The sequence below is a fragment of the Lepus europaeus genome, chromosome 18 (genome assembly GCF_033115175.1).
Source record: "Lepus europaeus isolate LE1 chromosome 18, mLepTim1.pri, whole genome shotgun sequence".
NCBI lineage: Eukaryota > Metazoa > Chordata > Mammalia > Lagomorpha > Leporidae > Lepus > Lepus europaeus.
In genome coordinates, this window is record NC_084844.1 from 11,531,365 (window position 1) to 11,541,742 (window position 10,378).

General features: G+C 52.9%; 1 long non-coding RNA gene across 1 annotated transcript; it reads left to right on the forward strand.

Moving 5' to 3' along the window:
• Positions 1 to 1,376: 1,376 nt before the first annotated feature.
• LOC133776611 (uncharacterized) lies at positions 1,377 to 3,758 on the forward strand. Its single transcript, XR_009868440.1, has 3 exons — positions 1,377 to 1,451; positions 1,615 to 1,709; positions 2,992 to 3,758. It is a non-coding gene; the product is annotated as an uncharacterized LOC133776611 (long non-coding RNA).
• The last annotated feature ends 6,620 nt before the right edge of the window (positions 3,759 to 10,378 follow it).

Genomic DNA, 10,378 nt, shown 5'->3' on the forward strand with positions numbered 1-10,378 from the left:
CACCCTCTTCTGACATCAGCTCTACCTGCCTCTCCGCTCCAGAGGTCAAGAGCAGGCATTTCCTGAGCCCGAGGCTCCCGTGTCCCTCCTGGAAGAGCTTGTCTTTGTCAGATCAGGATAGCATTACAAGCCTTGTGTTCTATCACACTGCCTGTGATGACTGTAATATTAATCATAGTCAAAACAACCAACCTTGGGGGCCGCCTGCAGTGTCGGTATCCCATGTGGGCACAATCCGGCTATATGCTAATGGCCTGGGAAAGCAGTGGAAGATGGCCCAAGTGTTTGGGCCCCTGCACTCATGTGGGAGATCCAGAAGAAGCTCCTGGCTCCTGGCTTTGGATCGGCGCAGCTCCAGCTGTTGTGGCCATTTGGAGAATGAAACACCGGGTGGAAGACCCCCCCCCCCCCCGCTTCTCTGTAACTCTGCCTTTCTAATAAATAAATGATCTTAAAAAAAAAACCCGAAGCTTTATTGAATCCCCAACTCCTTCGTCTCTGCTTAACCATCCTATAAGGTAGGCACCTGTCATTGTAGCACAGAGAGTGGCTGAGTACCTTGTCCCAAGTCTTACAGGTAGTAAGTAGCAGAGTTGAAATCTGACCCCAGGTTATCTGGCACCAGATCTTACCCTCTTACTCCTGTGTCCTACTCCAACGGTTCTCACCTAACTGGAACAGCTAAGCATGGACGGGTCCCAAGAGATGGAGGAGAAGGGCTTGCTGGCTGCACATGCTCAAGGCAAATCCAAGACCCAGCCGCCGCCCACCCTGCAGGTGGGCAGCCTTTCCCTCTGCCAGCTGTCAACAAGGTTATTTGTTCAGTCCTCACAGCGCCGACTAACACAAAGTCATTTCCCACCTCTTCTCTTGGGTCAGATGAAACCGACCTCTAGAAAGGCTAAGCAATTTGCTAACGGCCAGTCAGGGATTTAGTGGCATCCTAGCCACGGGGCTGAAGTCCGTCGCCTGCCATTTCCACTTGGCTAGCTCCAGTGATGCGCTCCAAGGCTTGCGGTCGGCGCCAGCCGCTCCTGCTCGTGCGTCCCCGGGCCAGCGCGCGGCTCCACCTGCGGCTCCGCGGGGTCCAGGTGGGGCCGGACGCCGCCCCCTGGTGGCAGCTGGGCGCAGCGCAGCGCATGCTAACGAGCCCGCGGCGCGCCTCGCTGATTGGCCGGCGCGGATTCCAGCTGCGCTCTGAGCCGGCGGGGCCGAGGGAGCGTCGCGGGGCCGCCGGTGCAGCCCGGGCCCTGCGCCCTGCGCGCCCCGCGCCTCCCCGCCGCCGCCCCGGGCTCGCGCGGGCCGGGCTGGCTGGTGAACCCGGGCCGCGGTGGGCGGCTTCTCCCTCTCGTCCCCGATCCGCGCTCGGGCTGTGAGTTCTTCCCGAGTCCAGGATGACGATCCGACACCAGGGCCAGCAGTACAGGCCGAGGATGGCATTCCTGCCCAAGGTAGCCGCGGGCGCTCACCTGGGTGCGCGGGAGTGTGCGGGGAGCAGCTGCGGGGGGCGTCGGCGGAGGGGCCGGGCGGGCGGCGCGCGCGGCCCTCTGACCCGTCCGCTGCCCGGTTTTATTGAGCAGTGTGTGCTGGGACACAGACCGTATCTGTTTCCAGGCTGCCTCTGGATCCCTGGGCAGATGGCGCAGTTTGAAGTCTGGGGCAGAGGCGCGGTTCACCTGTTCACCTGCCCCGGGTCTGAATCTCATAAGGTAAGGAGGCATCCACCTACTAAGGTAATGCTCCTATTCGCTGCTATTTCTGGATCTGGGATGCTTGGAACTTACTGAGTCTTTTTTTTTCTTTCCTTTTATTTATTTGAAAGGCAGAGTTAAAGAGAGGGGGAGACAGAAAGAGGGAATCTTCCATCCGCTGGTTCATTCCTCAAATGGCCCCAGTGGTCGGAGTTGGGCAGACCTGAAGCCAGGAGCCAGGAGCTTCCTCCTGGCCTCCCACATGAGTGCAGGGGCCCAAACACTTGGGCCATCTTCAGCTGCTCTCCCATTCCACTAGCAGGGAGCTGAATCAGAAGTGGAGCAGTGGCCAGCGCCGCGGCTCAACAGGCTAATCCTCCGCCTAGTGGTGCCGGCACACCAGGTTCTAGTCCCGGTCGGGGTGCTGGATTCTGTCCCGGTTGCCCCCCTTCTGGGCCAGCTCTCTGCTATGGTCCGGGAGTGCAGTGGAGGATGGCCCAAGTGCTTGGGCCCTGCACAACCATGGGAGACCAGGAGAAGCACCTGGCTCCTGGCTTCGGATCAGCGCAATGTGCCGGCTGCAGCGGCCATTGAGGATGAACCAACAGCAGAGAAAGACCTTTCTCTCTCTCTCTCTCTCACTGTCCACTCTGCCTGTCCAAAAAAAAAAAAAAGAAAAGAAAAAGAAAAAAGGTGGAGCAGCCAGGACTTGAATTGGCACCCATATGGGATGCCAGCACTGCAGGTGGAGGCTTAGCCCACTATGCCACAGCGCTAGCCACATAGCCATCCTTTTAAATGGATGGGGCTGGTATTAGATCTTTTCCTCCTGTGGGTGAAAATACTGGGGTTCAGAGAGGTGGAATGTCTGGTGCAAGGTGGCACAGCTGATATTTTCTATTTCTCAGCGTCACCGGCAGGAAAACCAGTGTTCCCATTCACACCAGAGGTGCACGCACATCTATTGGAAGGGCTTTGTGAACCAAGAGCTCATGCAACATGACCCACAATGATGACATATTGCAGGAGAACAGCTTTGCAAGAAGGAAGCACTTAAGATGGGGCAACCCGTTCAGCTGGCTCTGTACTTGGTTGATAGAAGCCGGCGCATTGGCTCCCGCAGGGCCCCCAGGTGTAGACACGTGACAGGCAGTGGTGCTGAGGAGCGCCGGCCCACATCCTCTGTGTGTCCCCTGCCAGTTCTAAGCTGCCCGCCTTTGCTTTCCCTATACCCTCGTCCTGGGACAGCCTTCTTCCCTCACCAGTTCTTGAACTGTGTTCTGTGTCTGTGTTCCCGCAGCATGGCGCGAACGGACGTTCTCCTCCAGGCAGGCCTCTCTCCCTGTGTGTTTCCCGTTTTGGAGGTCAGAGCATCATGGCAAGGAGGCAGAAAACCTTGGACTCACCTTCTGCCCTCACTGAAGCGCGTCCAGTCTTCAAGTCAAGAGAGTCCACTTTTCCAGTGATTCCAGCGACAGTCCTGTCCTACCCGTCTGTGTAGGAAGCGTCTCTCCCCTCTGTCCTGGTAGTGAGCCTCGCTCTCACCTGTTCATGCAGTGAGTGTCTCAGTCCCCATCCTCACCACTTCCACCTGGACTGTTGCCACAACCAGCTCACCAGTCTTCATCTCTCTCATTGCTTCATACCTTCCTTTCTTGCTGCCATCTTTAATCTCGCAAAACAAGGCAAACGGTGATGCTCTTCCCCTTACCAGCTGCCTAGAGAATGAGCTTGCAGGCCTACTGTGTGCTAGATCACTTTGCTCTCCCGTGCATTTTGGACCCCTTTGTGCATGTCCGTTCCCCAGCATGTCCGTTCCTTTTCTGTGTGGCAGAGGCCACACACACTCACCAAACGTTCCACCTGCTCTCAAGAACCAACGGACCATGAGCAGAAGTGACGTGTGTGTGTGTGTGTGTGTGTGTGGCTTCCGGGCTGAAGCCTTGAAGGACAGGTGCAAATTCTCCATGGTTTTCTCTCTTCCCCTGCGGAGTGACCGTGAGCATGTGTGATGGAATGGGGAGCCACACACGGGGCAGCCTGGCTTGCTGAGTCATCATATCCACGGAGGGCCCTGGGCAGTGCTCAGCCTGAGTTAGTGCTTGCCCAAGAGAAACAAACTTTATCCTGTTGAGCATTTGTTATCACAGCACAACCGAACCTATCCTATCACACTTTCATTTTCTGCCTGTTAGAATCTTCATCTTTTTTTTATACTTTTTTTTTTAGACAGGCAGAGTGGATAGTGAGAGAGAGAGAGAGACACAGAGAGAAAGGTCTTCCTTTGCCGTTGGTTCACCCTCCAATGGCTGCCACGTCTGGCGCGCTGCGGCCAGCGCGCTACGGCCAGTGCACCGTGCTGATCCGATGGCAGGAGTCAGGTGCTTCTCCTGGTCTCCCATGTGGATGCAGGGCCCAAGCACTTGGGCCATCCTCTACTGCACTCCCTGGCCACAGCAGAAAGCTGGCCTGGAAGAGGGGCAACCGGGACAGAATCTGGTGCCCTGACCGGGACTAGAACCCGGTGTGCCGGCACTGCAAGGCGGAGGATTAGCCTGTTGAGCCACGGCGCCGGCCAGAATCTTCATCTTTTTTTTAAAGATTTATTTTATTTATTTGAAAGACAGAATTACAAAGAGAGATAGAAACAGAGAGACACATAGAGGGGGGTCTTCTGTCTGCTGGTTCACTCCCCAAATGGCTGCAATGGCCTGAGCTGGGCCTATCTGAAGCCAGAAGCCAGCAGCCAGGAGCTCTTCCAGGTCTTCCACGTGGATGCAGGGGCCCAAGCACTTGAGCCATCCTCCAATGCTTTCCCAGGCACTTTAGCAGGGAGCTGGATTGGAAGTGGAGCAGCCAGGACTTGAACTGGTGACCATATAGGATGCTGGCACTGTAGGCTGGGGCTTTAACCCACTGCACAACAGTGCCAACCCCCAAGAATCTTCATCTTTTAAGTCTCAGTTTAAATGTTATTTTTCTTCAAATTTATTAATTAATTATTTCGCCAGGTGCTCTGGTAGGTACTAGGGGGCCAATATGAACCAAAGTCCTAGAAGATTAAAGAACTCATCAAAGGTACAACGCCACAACGTCGGCCCCCCTACAGCTCTCACTGGAGGACAGGACACAGAGGTAGGAAAGAATCAGATGTTAGGTTTTCTTGTTGTTAAGATAGATTTATTGGGCCTGGCACTGTGGCTCACTTGGCTAATCCTCCGCCTGCGACGCCAGCATCCCATATGGGCACCAGGTTCTAGTCCCGGTTGCTCCTCTTCCAGTCCAGCTCTCTGCTGTGGCCCGGGAGGGCAGTGGAGGATGGCCCAAGTGCTTGGGCCCCTGCACCTGCATGGTAGACCAGGAGGAAGCACCTGGCTCCTGGCTTCGGATCGGCGCAGCGCCGGCCGTAGCGGCCATTTGGGGGCTGACCAATGGAAGGAAGACCTTTCTCCCTCCCTCCCTCCCTCCCTCCCTCCCTCCCTCTCTCTCTCTCTCTCTCTCACACACACACACACACAGAGTCTGTAACTCTACCTGTCAAATAAAAAAAAAACTTTAAAAAAAGATAGATTTATTTACTTATTTGAAAGACAGAATGACAGGGAGGGACACACACACACACACATCTTCTATCTACAGGTTCACTTCCCAAATGGCTGCAACAACCAGGATTGGGACAGGCGGAGGCCAGGAGTCTGGAACTCCATCTGGGTCTCCCACATGGGTGGTAGGAACCCAAGTATTTGAGCTGTCATCTGCTGCTTTCCCAAGTACATTAGCAGGGAGCTGGATCTGAAGCCAAGCAGCTGGGACTTGAACTAGCACTCTGATATGGGATCCAGCATTGCAGGTGGTAGCTTAATTGGCTGTGCCACAATGCCAGCTCTGATGTTACTTTTGAAACCACTTTCCTGAGGTCATATTATGATGTACCTAACAAGATGATTTTTTTAAGCAATGTAATGAATTACCTTGGTTGATTTTAGAATATTAAATCACCCTTAGATGAGTTTTTCTGGAATAAACTCTAGCCATGAGTGGATGCTTGATTTTGTTTGCTAATATTTTGTTTAGGATTTTTCATCTGTATTCTTCAGTGAGGATTTATTTTTTCTCCCCTCCTGACGCCAACCAGCTTTCTAATTCTCTTATACCAACTGGGCGTCCTGAATTTTGGATGAATGAATTCTGCTGCCAGCTACCCAGAGTTAGCAGCAGACTGTCGGGTTTAAGGGCTTAGTCTCCTAGGATGCCCCCATTTCAGACAACAGGTACGAGTCCTGGGCCATGCATACTTCTGTCCAACTGACTACAAAGTCAGGAGTTCCCATGAACACCTCCACTCCCCATCCCACAGTCTCAATAATTTGCTAGAACAACCCACAGAAACCAGGAAAGCACTGTATTTATTTTACCAGCTTACACAGGGACACAAGGTCAGTAAAAAGCCAAGTGGAAGAGATGTGGGGGCCAGGAGGGGGCAGGGAGTGGGAGCCTGGGTGCCTTCTCCCCACCCTTCCCGGCCCCCTCCTGTGTTCTCTAACCTGGAGACTCAATCTCACCAGCTATAAGCTCGATTGATCAAGGGCCTGGCCAATGGGGATTAACTCATCCTCCAGCCCTTCGCCCTCTCTTCCTGCCCTGTGGGTGGGACTAAGTCTCTCTGCTGACCCCACACCCAGAAGCTCCCCGGGGACCTCCAGCCACCACTCACTGTTGGGAAGCCAAGAGCTTAGGAGCTGGGAGCCAAGAACCGTGTATTTGGTGTATCTCTCTTAGAAATGAAATGGAATTGGACTTTGTTTCTGTACCCAATAAAGGGTAACCTCAGTCCGTTACTTGTAGGAGGAATCTTCCAAAAGTTCATGGAAAAGACATCTTATGAAAAATCTGTGTGTGGTTTCTATTTTCTAATTTTTTCCCACCAAAATAAGCTTAGCTTTTAATTCCATTTCCCATGAGCTTTTCTCAATCACCCTCATATTATTTAGTTCATTTAAGCGTAAAATAATACAGTTGGGTTTTTCCTTACTATTTGTTTTCTACTTGGCTCATCTGTTTCATGTTCTGTTTTTTCTTATTTCTTGCCTCTTTTTTTTTTAATTAATAAGACATAATGAGACATTTTTCTATTATTCTATTCTCTACTTCGAACTTTTTATTTATACATTCTTTTGTTGTACATTCTTTTAACTATTAAAGACAAAACATGCAATATATTTTTTGAGATTTCAATACAATCTGTTATCACATATATATTATATATATTTCTTCCTCACTTTATTTGCTCACATCTGTCATGCATTTAAAATCTCACAGAGACCAAAGCAGAGCGGCTTTCTGGTGGAACTCAGGTCAGTTGTACAACAAGATACAAAATGAAGAGCTTGGGGCTGGCTCTGTGGTGCAGCGGGTTAAAGCCCCAACCTGCAGCGCTGGCATCCCATGTGGGCGCCGGTTCGAGTCCCTGCTTCTCCTCTTCTGATCCAGCCATCTGCTATGGCCTGGGAAAGCAGTAGAAGATGGCCCAAGTGCTTGAGTCCCTGTACTGGTGTGGGGGACCTGGAAGAAGCTCCTGGTTCCTGGCTTCAGATCAGTTCAGCTCTGGCCATTGCGATCATTTGGGGAGTGAACTAGCAGAATGGAGGACCTCTCTCTCTCTGGCTTTACTTCCTCTGTAACTCTGTCTTTCAAATAAATAAAATAATTCTTTAAAAAAAAAGAAACTAAGGGCTCAGTCTTTTCATACATCATGCAATTCATTTTTCAAGTACTTTTATGTATAAAGAGCTACTCTACCTAGAAAAAAATTAAAACAACAAAAGACAAGGTGTTGCATCCTGGGAAGGAGGAGACGGAGCAGTTCTTGTCCCTGTGTCCCTATGCCCCTAACAGGCATATGCCAGGGTGGGCAAAGACCAGGGGCCAAGAGTCAGCAGCCCACTTTGGCCTGGAAAGACAGGAAAACAAGTAGGGACACTAGACTCATGAGGGCAAATTGGAGGAAGCCCCCGGGGCTGTTCCTCCAACAGCCTGCACCTGCCGGCTGGCCCACACAGGCAGGGGTCCAAGAGCTGGCAGCCAATACCCTGCATGCAGGTTCTGGGCCCTTGGGGTGGGTGTGGCCACGGAAGGCAAGGCCAGGAAGAATGCTGGGATGGCTCCACCCCAGGGAGGGAGCTTGCTCAATCCTGGAGGGACAATAGGAGGAGGTTCCTTGGTGAAAGCCACAAGGCAGGGCCCCTTCTCACACTCCCCACTTCAAGAACCTGCTGCAGGGCTGGCTGTGGAGGTGCAGGCTAAGCCTCCCCCCGCAGTGCTGGCATTCCACATGAGTGTTGGTTCAAATCCTGGCTGCTCCACTTCCAATCCAGCTCCTTGCTAGTGCACCTGGGAAAGCAGTGGAAGACGGCCCAAGTGCTTGGGCCCCTGAACTCACATGGGAGACCCAGAAGAAGCTCCTGGCTCCTGGCTTCGGATTGGCTCAGCTTCAGCCACTGCAGCCATTTGGAGAGTGAACCAGTGGGTAGAAGACCTCTCAGTGAGCATGTGAGCACATGTTTTTGGCATGAGGCTCATCCTACAGTGGGCCCATGTAAGCCGAGCCTGCCTGGGGGCTCCAGGTGTCTGTGGGGAGCGGCCTGGTGGTCCTGGCCACTCAAGGGCACTTGGCCCAGCACTGCAGGATTGTGTGAGCGCCAGCAGCTCAGGAGGGCTGCCCCAGCACAGACGGGGGCGGGGAGGAAGCATGCATAAGTGATGGAGACACAGACGAGATGGATGGGCCCACAGCAACAGGCAGTATTCATTTTCTTATGTCTCATGCAAATGATTACTTTCCCAGTCTGCCAGCCTTGCCCAGCCTTGCCAAAATCCTACAAAGCTGAGCTTCATTCGGCCCTTCCTCTCTTCCTCACTTCTGCTTCTATAGGCATATTTAAACTCCACGTGACATCATCATCACTGGGCTGACACTCAGTGCCCATTCATAATTACCCAGATATTTGTCCTTTCTGGTCCTCTGCACTCCTTCCCGCATGTCAGCGTTTTCCATGGCCGTCGTTTTCATTCGGCAGATCTGGTGACGGTGAGATGCCTTCCAGTCTGCTGGAAATTACTTTGAATAATCGTTGTTGTTTTGTCAAATTAGTTGGCAGGGAAATTCTATTTGCCCAGAATACGTGGTCTTTCTCTGATCCCCCTTTCCTAGTCAAACCATTCCCACGCACAGCAGTGGGGAGCACTGTGTCTCATGAGAGAGGCCACAGGGCCTGTGATGTGTGAATCCTGAATAAGGAGGGACGGGACCCACGATGCTCTGTGGCCAGCGGGCCTCACCTGTGTAGGGGTAATCCTAGTTGAACTGGTGTATTTATTCACTTGGAGAAAAATGCATGTCTAGATCAATACATTCTCCCAAGTAGAATGGAGCCTACATTTTAAAACATTAACCATGTTTATTGTTTTTTTTTAAGATTTATTTTAAAGATTTAATTTATTTATTTGAAAGGCAGAGTTACAGAGAGAGGCAGTAGGAAGAGACACCTGCCATCTGCTGGTTCATTCCCCATAAGGCCACCTATAGTGGCCAGGGCTGGACCAGGCGGAAGCCAGGAGCCAGGAGCTTCTTCCAGGTCTCCCACATGGGTGCAGGGTCTCAAGCACTTGGGCCATCTTCTACTGCTTTCCCAGGCACATTAGTAGAGAGCTGGGTGAGAAGTGGAGCAGCCGGGACTTGAACTGGCACCCATACAGCATGCTGGTCTCAGGTGGCGGTTTAACCTGCTATGCCACAGTGCTGGCCCCTACATTGGCTGTGTTTAAAGATGCAGAATTCAGCAGTGCAGGAGCATGTTTCTGGCTGTCCAAGCAGCTGGCTCCTCAAGAACTGTGCCCACTGCCCTGCGTGGCCTTCTGCAGGCCACCTCCCTGCCGGCCTCTTTAGTGAACCCATCTCCTTTCTTCAGTTCAGTTCACTCCTCTTCAGGCAGAGCAAGCCGTGGTCTCCCAGTGAGCCGCTGGCCTCCTTTGCCCTGGGGGAGCCAAGCCTTTTCTGCGTGCTGCTTCCCGGTGCAGCTCTGAGAAGCGGCCTGGCCGGGGCAGCAGGGCGCGCTGTGGACGCACTGTTTGTCAGCTGTGCTTGGACCTCCTGCGGAGGCCAGGGCTGGACAGGCTTGAGATGGCATTGGACAGGTGACTGACCTGGCAATGAGGGCTGGTGCTTTCTGGGCGAGGGGACAGGAGATTGTAACTCTGGCGGTCACCATTCATCTCGCTAATCTGCACAGCCATTCTGTGCAAAGCATACCATTGCTATCCGGCGTAACACAAAGAAGCAGGGGGTGCAGAGGAGCGACCTGCCCTGGCCACCCAGCCAGGAAGGACGCAGGGTTGGCATCAGGGCAGACCCCGGCTGTGAGCTCCAGGTCCAGCCTCATTGTCTCAGCTGCTGCTGCTCTGTGACCCCACTGTTTCCATTGTCCCTGCCCATGCAGGAGCTGGAGAGGACCGCAGAGGCCAGCGGCCAGGCCTTTTGTCTCCCTGACCGGGAGGCTGAGACTCAGAGCAAGGCCAGCAGCTTGACCAGGGTTGCACGGTGAGGACTGGCACTGTCTGTCCCCAGCCCCCTGTCCCTGGATTCCTTTCCTATCTGCTCATTAGTTATGTTTCTCCTCTTTTTTAAAAGA